Source organism: Sus scrofa, chromosome 5 (assembly GCF_000003025.6).
Source record: "Sus scrofa isolate TJ Tabasco breed Duroc chromosome 5, Sscrofa11.1, whole genome shotgun sequence".
In the NCBI taxonomy this organism is placed as follows: Eukaryota; Metazoa; Chordata; class Mammalia; order Artiodactyla; family Suidae; genus Sus; species Sus scrofa.
The window spans coordinates 36,998,741-37,017,515 of NC_010447.5; the positions used below are offsets into that span (position 1 = coordinate 36,998,741).

Here is an 18,775-nt window from a genome sequence, read left to right on the forward strand (position 1 = left end):
CAGTAATCATGCCAACTTCCTGAGTTATTAAAATATAGTTATATTATTTTACTACTTAGCCTAAGCCAAGGCTGTCATACTGCAGAGAGCCAGCTTAAAGAAGCTTGAAGAATATGGAAGTTTATGTCTCTCTTGTATAATACTTCTAAGATGTTAGAAAGATCTGTTCACACAGTTATTCAGAAACCCAGATTCTTTTAATGTTTTTTCACACCCCCAACTATACTGTCTCAGTTAGGTGGCCCCCACACTTAGACTGTAGTTTCTGGGAAGTAAAAAGAGGTCATGGAAGAGGCATGCCCACTCTCTAAAGGGGCCTTGAGTGAAGTGCACACTTTCTATCTGCTTCCTCTCCGTCTGTGAAAACTTAGCAAATGTGACAATCCTAATTGCAAGGGAGACTGGAAATGTAATATAGAGAGACAGCCAAGTTTCTAGCTATTGCCAAGGAAGATGGGAGAAAGGGATTTTGTTTGACAGCTAGCAGTCTCTAACAAATAGCCTTTTGAAACTCACTGTCTGCTGGATGAGAATGACAATTACGATGCACTGTGAAACAACTAATAACAATCACATACATATAGTTAATTTCAGAAAGTCAGAAAAAGCTTCAGTCATCTAAGTGTCTTATTAAATCTCAATCTCTCTAAATTTAGTTTTTGGCCCAATGGTAACCTCTGATGAATTTTTCAACTGTGTGCAGTGAGGTGATGAAAATAAAGGTGATAGAATAAGCTCTCATAAACACAACATATTTTTATTAAAAAGATATATTTTCTTAAATTTATACTCTCAAATATTGCTGTTAAAATATCCTTTCAGGAAAGGACAAGTTTCAAAGACAACTTTTGTTTGGTTTTGAAAGTCTTAAATTTAACTCTCACCCCACCTCTTTCCACAACATCTCCCTTCACCCAAAGTACATTTGTACTTTAAGCTCAAACTGTGAAACACAGGAAAATATAATGTTCTGTGAATGTCTGAGAAGCACTTGTCTTTCTGTATCATTTTATAAAATATTGTATTTTTGACTAATTGGAAGGAAATGTGTATTTGGCACAATATTGTTAGAATTTTTTTTTCTTTCTTTTTTCTTTTTTCTTTTTGGTCTTTATATGGTTGCACTCACAGCATATGGAGGTTCCCAGGCTAGGGGTCTAATCGGAGCTATAGCCACAGGCCTACACCACAGCCACAGAAACGCCAGATCCGAGACTTGTCTGGGACCTACAACACAGCTCACGGCAATGCTGGATCCTTAACTCACTGAGCAAGGCCAGGGATTGAACCCTCAACGTCATGGTTCCTAGTTGGATTCTTTAACCACTGAGCCATGACGGGAACTCCAGAAAAAAATTTTAAAAAAACATAGTAGCATGACTGTCACAAAATATAAAATAAACACCTGTCACTGATTTCATGTAAATCACTGATTAGTGAGAAAACCAATAGGATGTTAAAACCAATTCAAAGGAGACATCGAATAGCAGAATGCTGAAATGAATCTATAAGCAAATGCAAAAGTGGTCAATATCCACAAGGCAATGATCAGGGGCATCTCCAAAAGACACAATAGAATGTGTTTACGTTTCTATGGATGAGAATAATTTGCATTACAGTTCCCTAGTGGTCTAGTGGTTAGGATTTGGAGCTTTCACTTCTACGGCCAGAATTTGATCCCAGGTCTGGGTACTAAGATCACACACCAAGCCACTGTATGCTGAGGCTAAAGAATATATATATAATATTTTTATAGTTTTTAAGTCTGAAAATAGCTTAAAAGACAATGGAAAGAGGAGATAACTCAGCAGAGCACTCTGGACAGGGCATTGAGAGATCATCCTTGCACACTGGCAAGTATTTACAATATTGCTTGATGTATTAAGGGGCTTGGATGCTTCTTTCTCATTTTGACATATATTTAGCCCTGTCAAAATGTAATAATGTAAATTTATTGTGAAAACATTTGAATCCCTGTTTAAGGAATAACTAACAACATGTTATTTATGACAATATTTAGCATATTACAATTATTATTGGTATCTGTTATAAATATACATATATTTGTTAGAATGAGATCAGAATATATGATGCAGTAACTGATTAATATAAAGCTTATGAAATAACATTTTTATGAGAAATAAGTGCATTTTTGAACACAAAAATTTCACTTTAAGTGACATTATTTCCATTCTTGCAATTAGCTTCTTAATGGATGCCATAGTTAAAGACAGATATGCATATCATCTTCTGCACTGTTGTTTGTTTGGAGCATATGAAGAAAATTCCACTACCTATTGTCATGCCCTTAGAAAAGCAAAGATCTCTGGAACCCTGAAAGTCTTGGGACTGTTCCCTCTGGGGTCACTGAATCTCATTTTTAGAACTGCTGTTCTAGTCCATATGCTCACACTCTTCCACACAGCACGGCTGCTATCTTCACCCTCACCTTCCTATTTTATTTATCTTCCTTCCTATTTTATTGATATTTACCTGCACTTGTGCTCATGTATACTTCCTCGTTCCCCTTTCCTTCAGATGAAGTGTTTGTGCTCCTTAATAATGTCAGTCTGCTTGCTTGGACTCTTTATTTTCACATTTGCTCCATGACATTGCTTTAGTAATTCTCCTCTGTATGTCTAGCATCATCAATTATTTCCTCTAATACATCACTCTCATCAACATATAATCATATTGCTGATTTCCACTATTTAAAGTAAAATGTAAAGAAATAAAATAAATCTATCCTGAGTCTACATCCCTGTCTATTTACTCTTCTATTTCTCTGTTAATTCTTTGGGCAAAACCCCTTGTGGAACTTGCTTATATTCACTACCTCCAATTCCCCTCCTTTTATCTTTGCATGAACTTTTTGCAGTAAATCATTTTTTCCTACTTCTCCACAAAAGTGCTACTGTCATGGTCAGCAGTGACCTCCACTTTGCTAAATTTGATGTTGATTCTCTACACTCATTTCACTTGACTCAGAAAGTGTTTGATGGTTGGTGACTTGCAACTCCTTCAATCATTTTCTTCATTTGGCTTTCAGCACTCCCTTCAGGTATTTTTTCCTCTCCACTTGTCACTTATCCCCAGTTCTTTGTTGACTCTCTTCATCTCTTGTACTTACACCTTTAGAGTATAAATTTCAGTTCTCAGATTTCTCCTGTTCTGAATTTATATTCATGCCCTGATAATGTCAGATTTTATCTCCTCTGAATCTCAAAATAAAATATATAAATATAATCCACAAATCTACTGGATTACTTAATATCTAAAATTTTAGCATGTCAAAACCCATACTGATAATCCCCTCTCCAACTTATTCTTTCTAATTTTCCCCATTTTGATAAATGTTATTCCATCTTTTAGTTATTCAGACCAAGAACTTAGTTTCATCCTTACACTTTCCCTTTCTATCATACCCCATATCCAATCACTCAGCTTCTCCTCACCCCCCTAAAACTACTATTCTGGCATAGAGTACCGTTAAGTAGATTTAATAATCTAATTGGGATTATTTTATTAGTATTCTAACTGATCTCCTCACTCCTGTACCTGTCCACTTATACTCCAGTCTCAACACAATAGATACATAACTAAGACCATATATCAAGTCAATGCGGAACCCTCCAAAATTTTCTGATTCCATGTAGATTAAAAGCGAATGTCCAACCAAAACCCTCAATCCCCTAAAAGTTCTACTTCTCCTTTAACTTTCTGATCTCATTTCATACCACTATCACTTTACCTTCCTCTGCTGCAGCCATCTGGCTTGTTGATGTTTTGAAGCACATCAAGCATGTTGCCAACTGCCTGGTGTGCCCCACTCTCAGACTTCTACATGAGCTAACTTGCCTTCTCAAGTCTTCGTTCAAAGGTCACCTCCTCATTGGGCCCTCCCCTCACCACTCTATTTAAAATCACCACTCCTTTCTCAGGTATCTTTCTTCACTGTTATTTTTCTACTTATCATTTATTATCAACTCTCATTTTTTGTGTGTGTATTTTGTCTTTTTTTTTAGGGCCGCACCCTTGGCATATGGAGGTTCCCAGGCTAGGGGTCTAATCGGAGCTGTTGCAGCCAGCCTATACCAGAGCCACAGCAATGCCAGATTTGAGCCGCGTCTGCGACCTACACCACAGCTCACGGCAACGCTGGATCCTTAACCGAGTAAGGCTAAGGATCAAACCCGCAACCTCATGGTTCCTAGTTGGATTTGTTTCTGCTGTGCCACTATGGGAACTCCCTCAACTTTCATTTTTAATTGAAGTATAGTTGATAAATCACAATGTTTCATTGGTTTTCGTGGATAGCACAGTGATTTGGTTTTTGCAGATTGTATTCCATTATAGATTATTACAAGATATTGGGTATAAGAGTAGTAGAATAGTAGCAAGAAAGGGAAATTTATTAGATATTTTAGAGAAGAGCAAGGGAAATAAGTTATTATAATAAACATGGAAATCAAAACATTATTTGTTTTTTACTTTTCATAAATAAATTTTGTTTAAGTTATAGTTTCTAAGTGTAAAGGAAACATTTGATATACTTATCGAATCAGTTTAGAATATATAAGCCAACTGAACCCTGACTAGGTATTTAGACAAAAATATAAACAAATATTTTTGAAGCATAAAGATATCAGCATCTAATTTAAAAAGAATAAGTAAAATCATTGTATTTCTCTCAGGTTATCTAAGAAGGAAATTTCAATCATATGCTACTTACAAAAGAAAAATTTAAATCTACATCATGTTGTAAATAGGAATCTAGATGACATATCAGAGGAGTCAAAAATACAACCAAAGGAAAAATAAAAATCAGTAATGGCAAAACTGTTATTCCATGTATTAGTGTCTTAGGCTGCAGTAACAAAGTACCACAAATTATGTGGTTTAGAAAACAGAAAGTTACTCTCTCACAGTTGTGAAAGCTGGAAGCCTACAGTCAAGGTGTCAGCAAGGTCATACTCCCTTAGGAGATTCTAGGAAAGGATGGACACTGGGCCTCTCTCTTAACCTCTGGTAGCCTTAGTCATGCCTCCCTTGTAAATAAATGTCTGTCCCTTTGTATCTCCTCACAGGGCATTCTCTCTATGCATGCATGTATGTGTCCACCCTTCTCATCAGTCAAATAAATGCATCAGTCATACTGGATAGGGTCCACCTTAATCCAGTACAACATCTTCTGAATTAGTTACATTTGCAATGACCCTGTCTCTAAATAAGGGCACATTCTGAGGTACTGCTGATTAGGACTTCAACATGAATTTTAAAGAGAACACAATTCAACCCCTAGTGTCCAAAAAAAGTAGAATTCAAGAAAATATATTAAATTAGAAAGTAAGTTTATATTCATAATCCATAATGAGTATGCGAGTGATAATTATGTGTTAAATAATACAGCTTCAACATAAATAAAACAAAATATTTTAACATACAAAGAAGTTCAGAGAAAAATTAATTAGGAGATTCTTAGCAAATATCCCTTAGTCAGTGACAAATCAGGCAATCAAGATGGGGAAATGCATTCATATAATATAAAAATAGGAGTTCCCATCATGGCGCAGTGGTTGACGAATCCGACTAGGAACCATGAGGTTGCAGGTTCGATCCCTGCCTGTGCTCAGTGGGTTAACGATCCGGTGTTGCCGTGAGCTGTGGTGTAGGTTGCAGACGCGGCTGAGATCCCGCGTTGCTGTGGCTCTGGCATAGGCTGGTGGCTACAGCTCTGATTCGACCCCTAGCCTGGGAACGTCCATATGCCACAGGAGTGGCCCAAGAAATAGCAAAAATAAATAAGTAAATAAAGAAAAAATAAAGTTAGCTAGTAGTTATAAAATTACTTCACTACAAATTAAATAAATTTATTTTATTTTTGGGATTGACTGAATATTTTAAAAACATAGATCATATATTAGGTCAGATAATGTGTACATGATGCAAGCATATTCTAGGCTCTGTTCAAGTAATATTTCTGTGTTATTCACACTATCACATAGGACAAAAAGTTTACAAAAATTTAAAATTTAAAAACTTCCACCATAATATTAAAAAAAGAATTGGTTGAAGGATAGAAATGTATTGGCTATGAATTCACAAATGAACTCACATCTTAAAATTGCACTTTATTATTCACCAGTAAAAAGACAAGATATAAGCATCAAACTCAAGAAGTAAATAACTGTAACTTTAAAAATATGTAACAAATAATTAATCAGAAAATAATAAGTAGAACAAAAGTATAAAGTAAAATGGACTAATATCTGGAAATATTATTTAAAAGAGAATAAACAGAAAAAGTAAATTTGAGAACAAATATTGAGTGAATTTAAATAAATTTTTAAATTTTACAATTATCATCTAACTGATTTTGAATAAACTATATTTTTCAATTAAACATCGTATGCTCATTGTTTATTGATTTGAAATTAAACTCAATGACTGCTCTGGAAAGCATAAAAACCTAAAATAGATTTGATATTCAACTTAATGGGACCTATAATGTTGGAGGAAATTACTTCTACAGAAGACCACAGACCCAGAATTCTTTACGTAAGTTTTTTCTCAGTTTAAAATATGATTATTCAACTATAACAGGGAATGAAGAAAATAAATGCAGACAGAGATCCCTCTATCTAGCCATATTAATCTGTACACAGAGTTTGAAATATTAGGACCAAAAATATCATTGACTAATGACACAATGTAAATATGGAGATTCTAAATAAAACTATCAGCAAATCAAAGTCCACATTAACTTAATATACATATACCTTTATCTTTAAAACTTTTAAAAAAATTTGCCTGCCTTCTATCCTTTACCACTCTTTCTATTAACAGTACTCTGTTTTTGTTTTACAAAATTTTTTTCCCCTTGTCATGTGGGCTTTTTTGAAGCTTTAGACTGGCACTCTCTGCTCTTTTGTCACAAGAGTGGAAAAATGAAGAAATCTGGCTTATTAGACTATTTTATCCTTCCTAGTTACATTTTTATTACATGTCAATAAGTTGGCTCCCTTTCTTCTTAAAACTGAGTTTCTGTTACATGAAACCAAAGCCAAAAATATATAAAACAATTAAAATCCACCACAAACAAATAAGACATCCTAGCCATTTAATGACAATCTATTAATTATTAATAAATAATTACTAATATTTTATCACATGAATAAATGAAATAAGAAAATATTACCACCAGAGAACCAATGGCATTTAATACTTGCTAATAATATAAACAAATTAGGAAAAGCAGAAATGCAGGAATATTTCCTTAAAACTGTAAAAAACATGTACTTTAAATCAAGAACCAACAGTGACCTAAATGGTGATGTAGAAAATAATCATACTCATTAAAACCAGGAGGAAAGCAAAGGCATCTGCCAATGCTATTATTCACTTACATGATTCTGGATGTTCTGGCCAATACACGAAGAAATAAAACAGATATAAGAGGTACAACTCCTAAAGAAAAACATAAAATTATAATTTTCAAATGACAGTTATACATCTAGAAGTCCTAGAGAATGAACTGAGAAATATTAGACTTAATAAGAAAGTTTAAAACCAGCTAGTTATATGGCACCTACACATGTCAAAACATCTCTAATCATTTGAATTGTGTATAGGTGTCTGAGGGAGGCAGTAGTGAGTGTGTGTGTGAAGCCTTTACTGTAACATCAAAAATGATATATCATGAGAAAACCTCATCACATTGGGAGTCACCCCACCACCCAAGTATTCCTGAGAGTTCCCCAGGAACTGTCCACTATCCACAAAATTACCCACAGAAGTTGCTTCTGAGATGTCTACACGTAACAAGTCTTTTGTTTCCATAAGTAGTTATCCAATTTGCTGCTGCTCATCCTAAACGCTTATGCTTCAAATTATCCTCTTAATTCCACAAATTATGGCCAAAACTAGGCTATCTGGCTTAAAATATGTATCAAATGCTTGAAGACAGTATAAAGGAATCACAATCCATAGAATGAAATTTAAAAACCAGATAACTAGCTCGCATTTATCCTCTGGTCCACTGGTTAGAACCCACCCAGAGCTCCCTTTCTTTTGGATTTAGCTTCAACAGTATTCTCTTTTTAAAAAAATTTGTCTCCTTAGATCCTTAGATTAGAAAAACTTAGCTTCCAACGGGGTGTCCTTCTCTCCTGACAAATGGAAAATAATGAAGAAAAAGAATAAAGCATTTATAACTAATAACCTTATCAGAGATGCCCCTGTGTTTGGAATGAAGATCTACTTCATTATTAAACAGAGAGCTTAACATCTTGGTCAGAAGCACCAGTCTTTGAACACCATCCCATATTCAGAACTTCCTTTATATTTGCATGAATAAAAAGGCTTGGCTAGCAGTCACTCTAAAGAAGAAGGGAGAGGATACTTAAAAAAAATGTAGATGTAGTTTCTACATCAAAACCATGGGAAAAGAAATCACAGGCAATTGAAAACTAGCATTTTGCCTTGACTATTATCCATCAGGTACGTATTCAGACCTGTTAGATTTAATCTCAGAACAATACTGTTCCCAGTAAAATAAAATAAAATTTAAAAATAAAATAAGTGATATTGTATTCCAGGAAAATCATTACAAACAGTTAGAAGCATCTTATTATGGAATTTTAAGTATTACTAAAATGATGTCCTAAAAATGCTTACAATGTAATATTGAATTTTAAAAATGTAAAATTCATTACAAACTTGTGGACTTTTTATTTTCAGTTATGTTTTTAAAAATGTCTTTTAAGTGAGCTGCAATTAATACACCCTTTTTAATAGTGGATGCCCTTCTTTCCTTTGTTATTTTTTTCCTTCCCCTCTTCATTTTCTTTATCCTTATCCTCTCCTTCCTTAGCCTTTATTGCTCAAGGTTTTTTTATTGTTAATGTAAATTTATTTTGTAATTAGAAAATGTAAAACAGGAGTTCCTGTTGTGGCTCAGCAGTAGCAAACCTGAATGGTATCCATGAGTACAAGGGTTCAATCCCTGGCCTTGTTCAATAAATTAAGGATCCAGTGTTGCCACCAGCTGTGGTGTAGGTCGCAGACATGGCTTGGATCCTGTGTTGCTGTGGCTGTGGTGTAGGCCAGCTGTTACAGCTCCAATAATTTGACCCCTAGCCTGGGAATTTCCATATGCCCCAGGTGTGGCTGGCCTTTGCGGGGGGGGGGGGGGAAAGTAAAACAAAGCAAGGGGGTTGCACAGAGAAAGAGTTTAAGAGTTTACAAGATAGATACAACTGAACATTAGGTTAGTGACGAAGTTGTTCTCATTTCTTCCTAAGCATTTTCCCCCTACCTCCCAAGTCAGACACTGTGAAGCACCTGTATTTTTGTTCCCTCCCACAACACTGGTTTTGCCATCTCAGTCTCCTGTACTGGTCTACCTTTAATCTCTTCAAATTCTAAACTGGGCTGTGAATCAGTGCTCAGTCTTAGGAATTCCTTTGCATTTTTTGGAGATCCTAAACTACTCTCATGGTTTTTAAAATCATCTGTATATTTAGTATATGCATAGCCTGGACAATCCCTTAAAAATCAGGTAAATATATCTAACTTTATGTTTGACATCACCCTTTGGGATTCTAACAGGTGACTCAGACTTAATATTTTGCAACAGCAAAATTCTGTCATGCTCCCTAGCCCATAAATGCCAATTTCATCCTTTCAGTAGTTCTGAAAAAATACTTTGGAGTTATTCTTGACTCCACTCTGTAATTCCACTCTATAGTTCACTACCACATCCAATTCTCTATCAAAACTTGTTGCTTCTATTTTCACTGATGTTATCCTTTACCATTTCCCTTGTATACCTGCCTTCTTCTCATTTCTTAAACATACTGAATCAGATTTTCCTGGAACATCTTTCCCGATATATCTGCAGGCTTGTTTTACCACTTCCATGTAGTACTGTAGTACTCCACACTCCCTTTATTCTGTTCCTTTCTTTCTCTCTCTCTTTTTTTTTTTTTTTTTCTCTTTTTAGGGCTGTACTGCATGGCATATTGAAGTTCCTAGGCTAGGGGTCGAATTGCAGCAACAGCTGCCAGCCACAGCCACAGCCACACAGGATCCAAGGCACATCTGTGAGCTATACCATAGCTCATGGCGACGCCAGATCTCCAGCCCAGTGAGTGAGGCCAGAGATAGAACCTGCATCCTCATGGATACTAGTGGAATTTGTTACCAGTGAGCCACAATGGGAACTCCCCCTTTGTTCTGTTTCATATCATTTTACAGAATGTGTGTGTGTGTGTGTGTGTGTGTGTGTGTATAGCTGTTTTTTTACTTGTTTGTTTTTGTCTCTTCCCTGCTAGAAGACAAATACAAGTACTATGAGAATTTAAATACTAGGGCTTAGTACAGTATCTAATATTTTTGTCCCCAATAATTATTTGTTGTATAAATGAATAAATACATCTGACATGGCATATTATTATACAATACAAGCTAAAAACATGAGTGAGTGTAAAAATTCTACAAGGGAAAATGAAGTTTAAAAGGTAATAATAACTGCAATATGGTTTATGTCAATCTAGGTTAAAGAATAAAATGCTAATAAAGTATCTCAAAATACATAAAAGCGTTCAAAGTATTCACATTTGAATATCCAAACTGCATAAATTCCAAAGTTCTATGTAATAGCCACTCCTCCTGATTCTCAGAAATATACTAGTGGACATTATATTTCTTATCAACTTGTAATAAAGAACTAAGCACCATGAGTACAAGGTTTCTTTTCTGTTCATCAAAGATAAATATTTTTGTGGCCCAATGGGTTGCAAGCCCAACTAGCATCCATGGGATGTGGGTTCGATACCTGGCATCTCTCAGTGGGTTAAGGACTCACCCAGCGTTGCCGTTGGCTGGAGTGTAGGTCGCAGATGTGATTTGGATCCTACTTTGTCATGGCTGTGGCATACCCTTGCAGCTCCCTTTCGACCCCTAGCCTGGGAACTTCCATATGCCACACATGAGGCCCTAAAAAGCAAAAGTAAATAAAATAAAATGACATAAAATAAAGATCTCCTGTGAAAGTATAAATTCACTGACAACATCAAAACCTCCTTAAAAATACAATATAACTATACTATTTAAAAAGTCCTATTATACTTTAAATATTTACAATCTTTATTATCAATTTCCAGATGTTGCTTTATATTAGTATCTATTTTCTTTTTTTAGATATTTTAGATTATGTAACAGAATGCATCTTTCCTCTAAATAAATTCTTGAAGATCAAATTATTTTAGAACTAAGAGTAACTTAAATCAGCAGGCAAAATTCAAACATTAGACACATAATTACATATTTGACAAATAATTGACACGTGTTTTATCAAGTTCAACTTTGTGGATATAAGCCATATTGGAAGAAAAATCTCTTAATTAATAGACTTTTAATTTTACTTGATCTTAATGCTGGAAATCCTCTGTAACTCTGGTACAATCTTTATTCCCTCGGAAATTCTACCACTATGGTTTTTGTTTGTTTGTTTGTTTTAGGTATATTCGGAGGAATGAAGAAGGATTCTTTCTATTACCTTTATCCATTTCCTAGACATCTAAGTGAGTATTTTCAATATCTTAGGACTTAAGCTATTCACCTAGCTTAACACAATCGTTATGTTAGCTTCTTTGAAATAATATCTTTAGCTTACCTCAGATGAAAAGATTTCAACCTCAGATGAAAAGATTTCAAAGTAAAGATACATTAGACCATAAAAAATATCAGAAAATTCAAAGACAATGAAAACCTACATTCAGTAGCAACCAGGATCTAACAGGACATCTAGTGGTTGGATAGCAGCTCTCGTAACCCATTAGCTTTTCTGGCAGTTGGTCTTAAAGGATGGAATTTCAGCAGATGTTACTGAGATGCAGAATGTATTCCAAGAGTTATGGAGTACTGAATTGTTAAACCGAGCCCATCCTGAAGGGCTCTGTAATCATTTAGTGATGGTGCACAGCAAATTACCCCATTACTCAGTGGTTTAAATGACAAGCCTCTGTTATATAAAAAAAACTTTGTCTCATCTGGGTGGTTCTGCTGATCTAGAGGGTACTGTTGATCTGAGCTATACTTGGCTGACCTCAGCTTGGCTCACTCAGGCATCTGTAGTCAAGTAATATATTGGTTGGGGTGGGCTGGTTTAGGGTGGCTTCATTCACATATTTAGTCCTAGGTCAGCTGTCAGCTGAGGCAATGGAGACAACCAGGCCAGGTGTTTCTCACCATCTAGTAGGCTTATTCACAGATTGATATCAGGGTACAAACAGAACAGAAGCATGTAAGGTCCCCTGAAGCCTGGATTTGGAATTGGCCAACTGTCCCTTCCAGAACACTCTATTTGACAAAACAAATATCAAGGTAGAAAAGTAGTATTTACATTTGGATGAAAGGAGCTGCAAAATCACACAGTAAAAGGTATGAAGCCAAAGACTTGCAAACGCTTAGCAACCAGTATTATCATAGACAATAAGTGGAAAGTTAAGATTTGTGATATAAAAGGGTGATGAAAAGTTATCCCATTTTTTCATATGCAGAAGGAATCATAATTAGAATTAAGCTTTTGAGATTGTAGGGGAGGAAAAAAACACTTCTCTCTACATTTTCAGTTCTTTTGGATGGTCTAAGAATTAAACTGACTTGAGATTTCCAGAGTCCTCTGTTCCTTAAAAATAATAAACCTAAAATAATCCTATATGAAAGAGATATATCTTTGAAGTGCCAAGTTTAGCTCCACTACAAGATTAACGTGGATTGGAAATGAGGGTAAACTGAAGGTGTGAACATTATTCAAATATATATTACCATTGTAATGAAAGCTTGAATTTTAGTTTTTGTTTAAAATAAATAGAAAAGCTGATTTGTAATGTTATAACTGACAAAAGCATAGGACTTCCACATGAGAATAAAAGATAAAATCGCTTCTGAGTTCTTGTACCTTGGAACTGGGATACATTTTCTAAACGTAAAAGTCAAAAAGAAAGAATCTACATTTGAACACAACATATTGAGATTATTGCATTTGACCAGGCAGCATTTGATTTTTTTTTTTTTCCCCTTTGATGCAGGGAAAAAGTGGAATTCCTGCTAGAGATCACCATGACCAGTTAAGAACATAAAACTAGAATTCCTTTTCAAGGAGTACAGTCCCCCTGCAAACTGACATTTACTCCCATTTCCTCCCCTTTGATGCTTTTTCTCTGTATGGGGAAGTTCATACCTTCTCTTTGTGAGCTTTTCAATCAATATTCTTCAGGATATGCTCCTGAAGACTTTCAAAATTTTATTATCCTGTGGAGGGAAACTATAAATCTGAGAACTCAGAAATTGAGGAGGTGTTAAAATATACTCAAAAGCTATGGCTCGTGTAGAATTTGTCTTTTTTTTTTTTCAATTTATCAGTAGCTACTTCTAGAGCCAATACAACTTATTATTTTTAAATCTGTATTCCTTCAGAAAGCACCATATCTTATCTTTCTATTTATTGATATCCTGAACTAAGAGGAAAATAAGCATCCTTTTTTGGAATTAGATTGAGTTTTTAATTTATATATTATTTTGTTAAAGAGATCTAAATTCAGTCTTCCTTATTGTATTTGAAAATGGTACCTATATATACAGAGCAGTTTCTATAACAAGGATATTGGGAGTTAAATTCTGGACATCCCAAATTCATATATTATAGTTCTAAGCCCTAGTACCTGAGAAAGTGACCTTATTTGGAATTAGGGTTGTTGCAAATGTGATTAGTTAAAATAAAGTAATTAAAATGGGCCCTAGTCCAATATAACTGTGTTCTTTTAAAAAAATTTTATTAAAGTATAATTGATTTACAATGTTGTGCCAATTTCAGCTGTACAGCCAAGTGACCCAGTCTCTCTCTCTCTCTCACACACACACTCGCATGTACACACACATTCTTTTCTCTATTACTTAACCACCATGGTCTATCCCAGGGGACTGGATATAGCTCCCTGAGAACTATGTTCTTTTTTAAAAATTAAAAAAAAAAAAAAGTATGGCTGTACTTGTGGAATATGGAAGTTCCTGGGCTAGGGACTGAATCTCAGCCATAGCTGTGACCTAAACCACAGCTGCAGCAAAGCCAGATCCTTTAACCCACTGTGCCAGGCCAGGGATTGAACATGCACCTCTACAGTGACCTAAGCTGCTGCAGTTGGATTCTTAACAAACTATGCCACAACAGGAACTCCTGAACTGTGTTCTTATAAAAGGAAAATTTGGATGCAGAGAGAACACTGTGTGAAGAGAAGGGTGAGATCTACAAGCCAAGGAATACCAAAAATTTTCAGCAAACCGGCAGAAGATAGGGGAGAAGAATCAAATAAATTCTCCCCCAGCACCCTCAAAGGGATAGTCTATACATCTACAACATAGAAACCCTGCCTAGTTTCCAGCTAGTTGAAAATTAAGTCTCAAGACTAGCATCAACTCTTACCACAGTTTCTAGCCTGGGGCTAGCCCTATGGATTTTGTATGTGCCAGCTCTTAGAATTGTGCCAGCCAATTCCTCAAAATAAGCATCTTTCTTCAATATATAGATAGATACAGATATTCTAAACAGATAACAATGTGACTATTTCTATACTTTAAGAGCTCCCATTGGTTCTGTTTACCTGGAGAACCTGGAGTAATATAAAGAAATTATGCAACGGCCTAATAAGGAAGCTATAATTTATCTCATTTTACATATAACACTACTGATAAGTTTAGTAACTTGCCCAAGGTCACACAGCTTACAGGTGACAAAAAAAAAATTCAAACCTAAGTCTCTGATTTTACAGCCCATTATTTTAGGCCTTGTGATATCCAGTAATACCATAATTTAAATTGTTCTCTGTTCATGTGACTTGAGAAGGATATTTCCCTGTTACTCTTTTAGTATATTGAGAAAAATTGTAATTTGCATCTTTCAGAACACATGCTTACACTTCCATTAACACAGAAGTTGATAAGATGTAGTGCCTTGAAATATATTTTCCATATTTGGTCAAACCAATAACATCATTAAAGTTAGTCCTACTGTTATCTCCTACCTAATATCCACACATGCAAGGAGATGCTCCTGTAGAATGCAGGAATTAATCACAACTTCTTTTCAGAAATTCTGTAGACTAGCCACATGCTTCCGGATAAGTCTACATAAGTTTAGTGTTTCTGTTTTCTACATTCGATTTGGAAATATTCTTATTTTATTGAATTTAAAAATACACACTTAGGCTATGAACCACTTTTTTTTTTTTTTTTTTGGCCTCACCCACATCATGTGGAAGTTCCCAGGCCAGGGATGGAACCCACACACAGTTGTGGCCTGTGCCATGGCTGTGGCAACACTGGATCCTTAACCAGCTGCACCAAAAGGGAACATCCTCTGAACAGCCTTTAGTAGATCCAAAATAACATCACAGGACCAACTTGGCCTTCCAGGGCCAATGTGTATAGAAATGCTTAAGAGAGAGGTCTTTTGAGGATGAACTGGCAGAAATTCCAGATCAGAAGAATGTAGTACAATCATGAGAGTGAGTCACTGAAGCATTCACAAGTGATAGGCTGGTGTTAACAAAGCAATCTCTAAGAAACTTTAAGATAAATGTTTGAAATATTTGAAGATAAAAATTAAGAACTAAACTCATAACACAAGAAGGAGGTAGTTTGAAAATGTTTGCTTAAAAAAGAAACAAAACAGATTTTAGAAACTGAATATATAATATTTAAAATAAAATTGTAAAAAATAAAAATAATTGTATCATGATGATTCTTGAGGTTTCTCTCTAATATAATCTCTCTAGGATTCTGCATATGTAATTGTGTGTATATTTGTGTGAAAATTTTAATTTTAGTAGTTTAGTTTAGTTAAATAATGGTAATTACTTTAAAAATCATTATCATCAATCTTCTTAGAAAGACGAAACATGAAATTCGAAATTCTAGAAACTATGTGACATGACTACTGACTATAAAATTTAGTGTGGGCATTGTTACTAAATAGAATCACATATTTTGATTTCCAGCTTTTTAGCTTGGGGGTTATGTTTTCCAGAAAGAGATATCTTTTGAGGAAGCTTTCTGAGCTATGATTCATTATTTGGAAGTAGAAGTTACATTGTCTTTGTAAGTGGAATGTATATTTTATGACCTAAAATATATTAGATAATATCAAGGCCCAACCTGGCCACACTCTTTCCTCCTGTGGATCACTGTTGACTAGAATTAATTCTGATAATCACCTTGATTTAGAGAAAGCTCTTTAGCCTACTAAACATACATCTTACTTCTTTATGTGCATTCTACACTCTAGAACAAAGCCTTAAGTTATATTTTTTCCTACTTAATATGTATGATTTTTATTTAAAATATATTTAACATTTAAATATGTTATTATACATGAAAATAAAATGGGGAAGACCACACAAAGTCTGGCTAATAACTTCTAATGAAATATATTTTTTCAGCATCTAAGAAAGGCATGTTATTACAAAAATGCAGCCACTACTAAATAATTTTTTTCCCTAGATTTATTTTCTGCCTAATCTGGCTGATCATATTTCCTTCAGTAATTTTAATTAGTCTTTCCCAAGGCATGTGGCTGTGTAAAGCTTTGTATAAAATAAAAGAAGTAACACTTATAGGATAGGTTAGTAGAAATAATTTAGGCTGCACTGCTGAGTCTTCAGATCTCTAAGGAACACATCAAAGAGAATTGCTAATTAACAATATCAACAATCACTAATGGAGTGACAGATTGGGTACCCCAGGACTAAATCAGCAGATAAGAATATAATCACATTATTTTAAATTCTATATAGAATATTTTCTGATACTTAAGTAATCTCTGTGGCTTTGGCTTGATATTGAGATGTATGATGAAGACTCTCTCTAAAGAAATGAAAATTGGAATCATTAGTACCGTGCTTCGGACTCTCATTGCTGTCTATATTTTTTACTCATTTCTGTTATATTCCCTCTTCCCACATAATGGCTTAATTCTCAAATTTGCAAATTTCTAATTAGGAGGCATATTATGGATTAGGATTTGGGGGTTAACAGATGCAAACTATTACATTTAGAATGGATAGACAATAAGTTGCTTTGATTAATAGCAGAAATTGGCACACTGTAAGTCTACTATACTTTTGATTTTTTAGGGCCTCAATCATGGCATATGGAAATTCCCAGGCTAGGGGTCAAATGAGAGCTGCAGCTGCTGGTCTACGCCACAGCCACAGCAACACCAGATCCAGGCCTCATCTGCAACCTATGTGGCAGCTTGTGGCAGCGTCAGATCTTTAGCCTACTGAGTGAGGCCAGGGATTGAACCAGTATCCTCATGGATACTAGTTAGGCTCTAAAGCTGCTGAGCCATAATAGGAACTCCAAATCTATACTTTACTTTAAAAAAAAAAAAAAAAAAAAAAAAGAAAGGATTAGATATCCATGGATCATCTTGATTTTTTAACTTAATGAGTAGTTTAAGGATAAAAGGAAAAAGAATAAAGGAGAGTATTATCTTAACATTTTCTTGTTCTACCTCCAGGTTTTCAATTTCATCTTTCAAATAATACTTAAGAATGCTAGTTCTTTAAACACCAGCCATCTTTTGAACATTTAGATGGACTATAAACTAGAACTTTTTAGGAGAGTCCGCTCTCTCATTTTCAATAATTTATTAGATTTCATGCTGAAACAACAGAGGCTAAGGCCATGTAAGAATTTTAGAAATTTTGGTGGAACAAGAAAAGGAGATGGTTATTCCATTAGTCCTGAGATAGAGAGTCACCAATAGATGTCTTCTTTTTAAACACAATCCATTTTATGATTTTTTTTTATATTGGAATGAACCAATTAAATATGTGTGGTGCATATATATATACACACATATATACACACACATACACATAATATGTATTATATTTACATATAAACATATAGTATATAAATAAATATTTACATAAGCATATATATGTATAAAATTAATTTGGTGGGAAACATATATAAGCCTTACAATATAAAATACATTGTACTCAATAGGTAACCATAGTATTAATTTTATTTTTACTTATGTATTAACTTCATATTTTATCTAGCATACACAATATTTTTTAAGCAATTCTTTCCCTCTTTTAATATATCAAGTTTAAGACTTAACTGATTGTACTATTTCTGTTATGTATATTTTTGTGGAAAGACTAAAAAAAATTAATGAATTTCTTAGTCTTTCTCCTCTCTTTGATCACTGAGATTCTAACCAAATTTGCTTTTCCATACTTGCAGGATGAGGACTGTGGAAGGACTAAAGGGGAGAAAGAAAAATGGCAGCTAAGAATATCACAGGAAAATGGACAGAGTGAAGGATGAACTGCTTTCCACTCAAGCATAGCAGAGGGCAAAACAATAAGAGAAATAAATTGGGAAGAGATATGGGAAAGTGAGCTCACTGGGGATGAGAGCCTCTCAACAACTTTTTTTTTCTTTTGTCCTTTTAGGGCCACACCCGTGGCATATGGAGGTTCCCAGGCTAGGGGTCTAATCAGAGCTGTTGCCACAGGCCTACGCCAGGGCCACAGCAACTTGGGATCCAAGCCACATCTGCGACCTACACCACAGCTCTCATGGCAACTCCAGATCCTTAACCCACTGAGCGAGGCTAGGAGTTGAACCTGCAACCTCATGTTTCCCAGTTGGATTCATTTCTGCTGTGCCACCATGGGAACTCCCCTCTCAACAATTT

The 18,775-nt window shown here is 34.9% G+C and overlaps 1 long non-coding RNA gene across 1 annotated transcript in view; it reads left to right on the forward strand.

Moving 5' to 3' along the window:
* LOC110260708 overlaps nucleotides 1-18,562 on the forward strand; it is an 83,169-nt gene extending 64,607 nt beyond the window's left edge. Inside the window, exons 2-3 of the long non-coding RNA XR_002344046.1 lie at nucleotides 11,523-11,585; nucleotides 18,319-18,562. This is a non-coding gene — a long non-coding RNA (uncharacterized LOC110260708). The remainder of the gene's footprint in view (nucleotides 1-11,522; nucleotides 11,586-18,318) is intronic.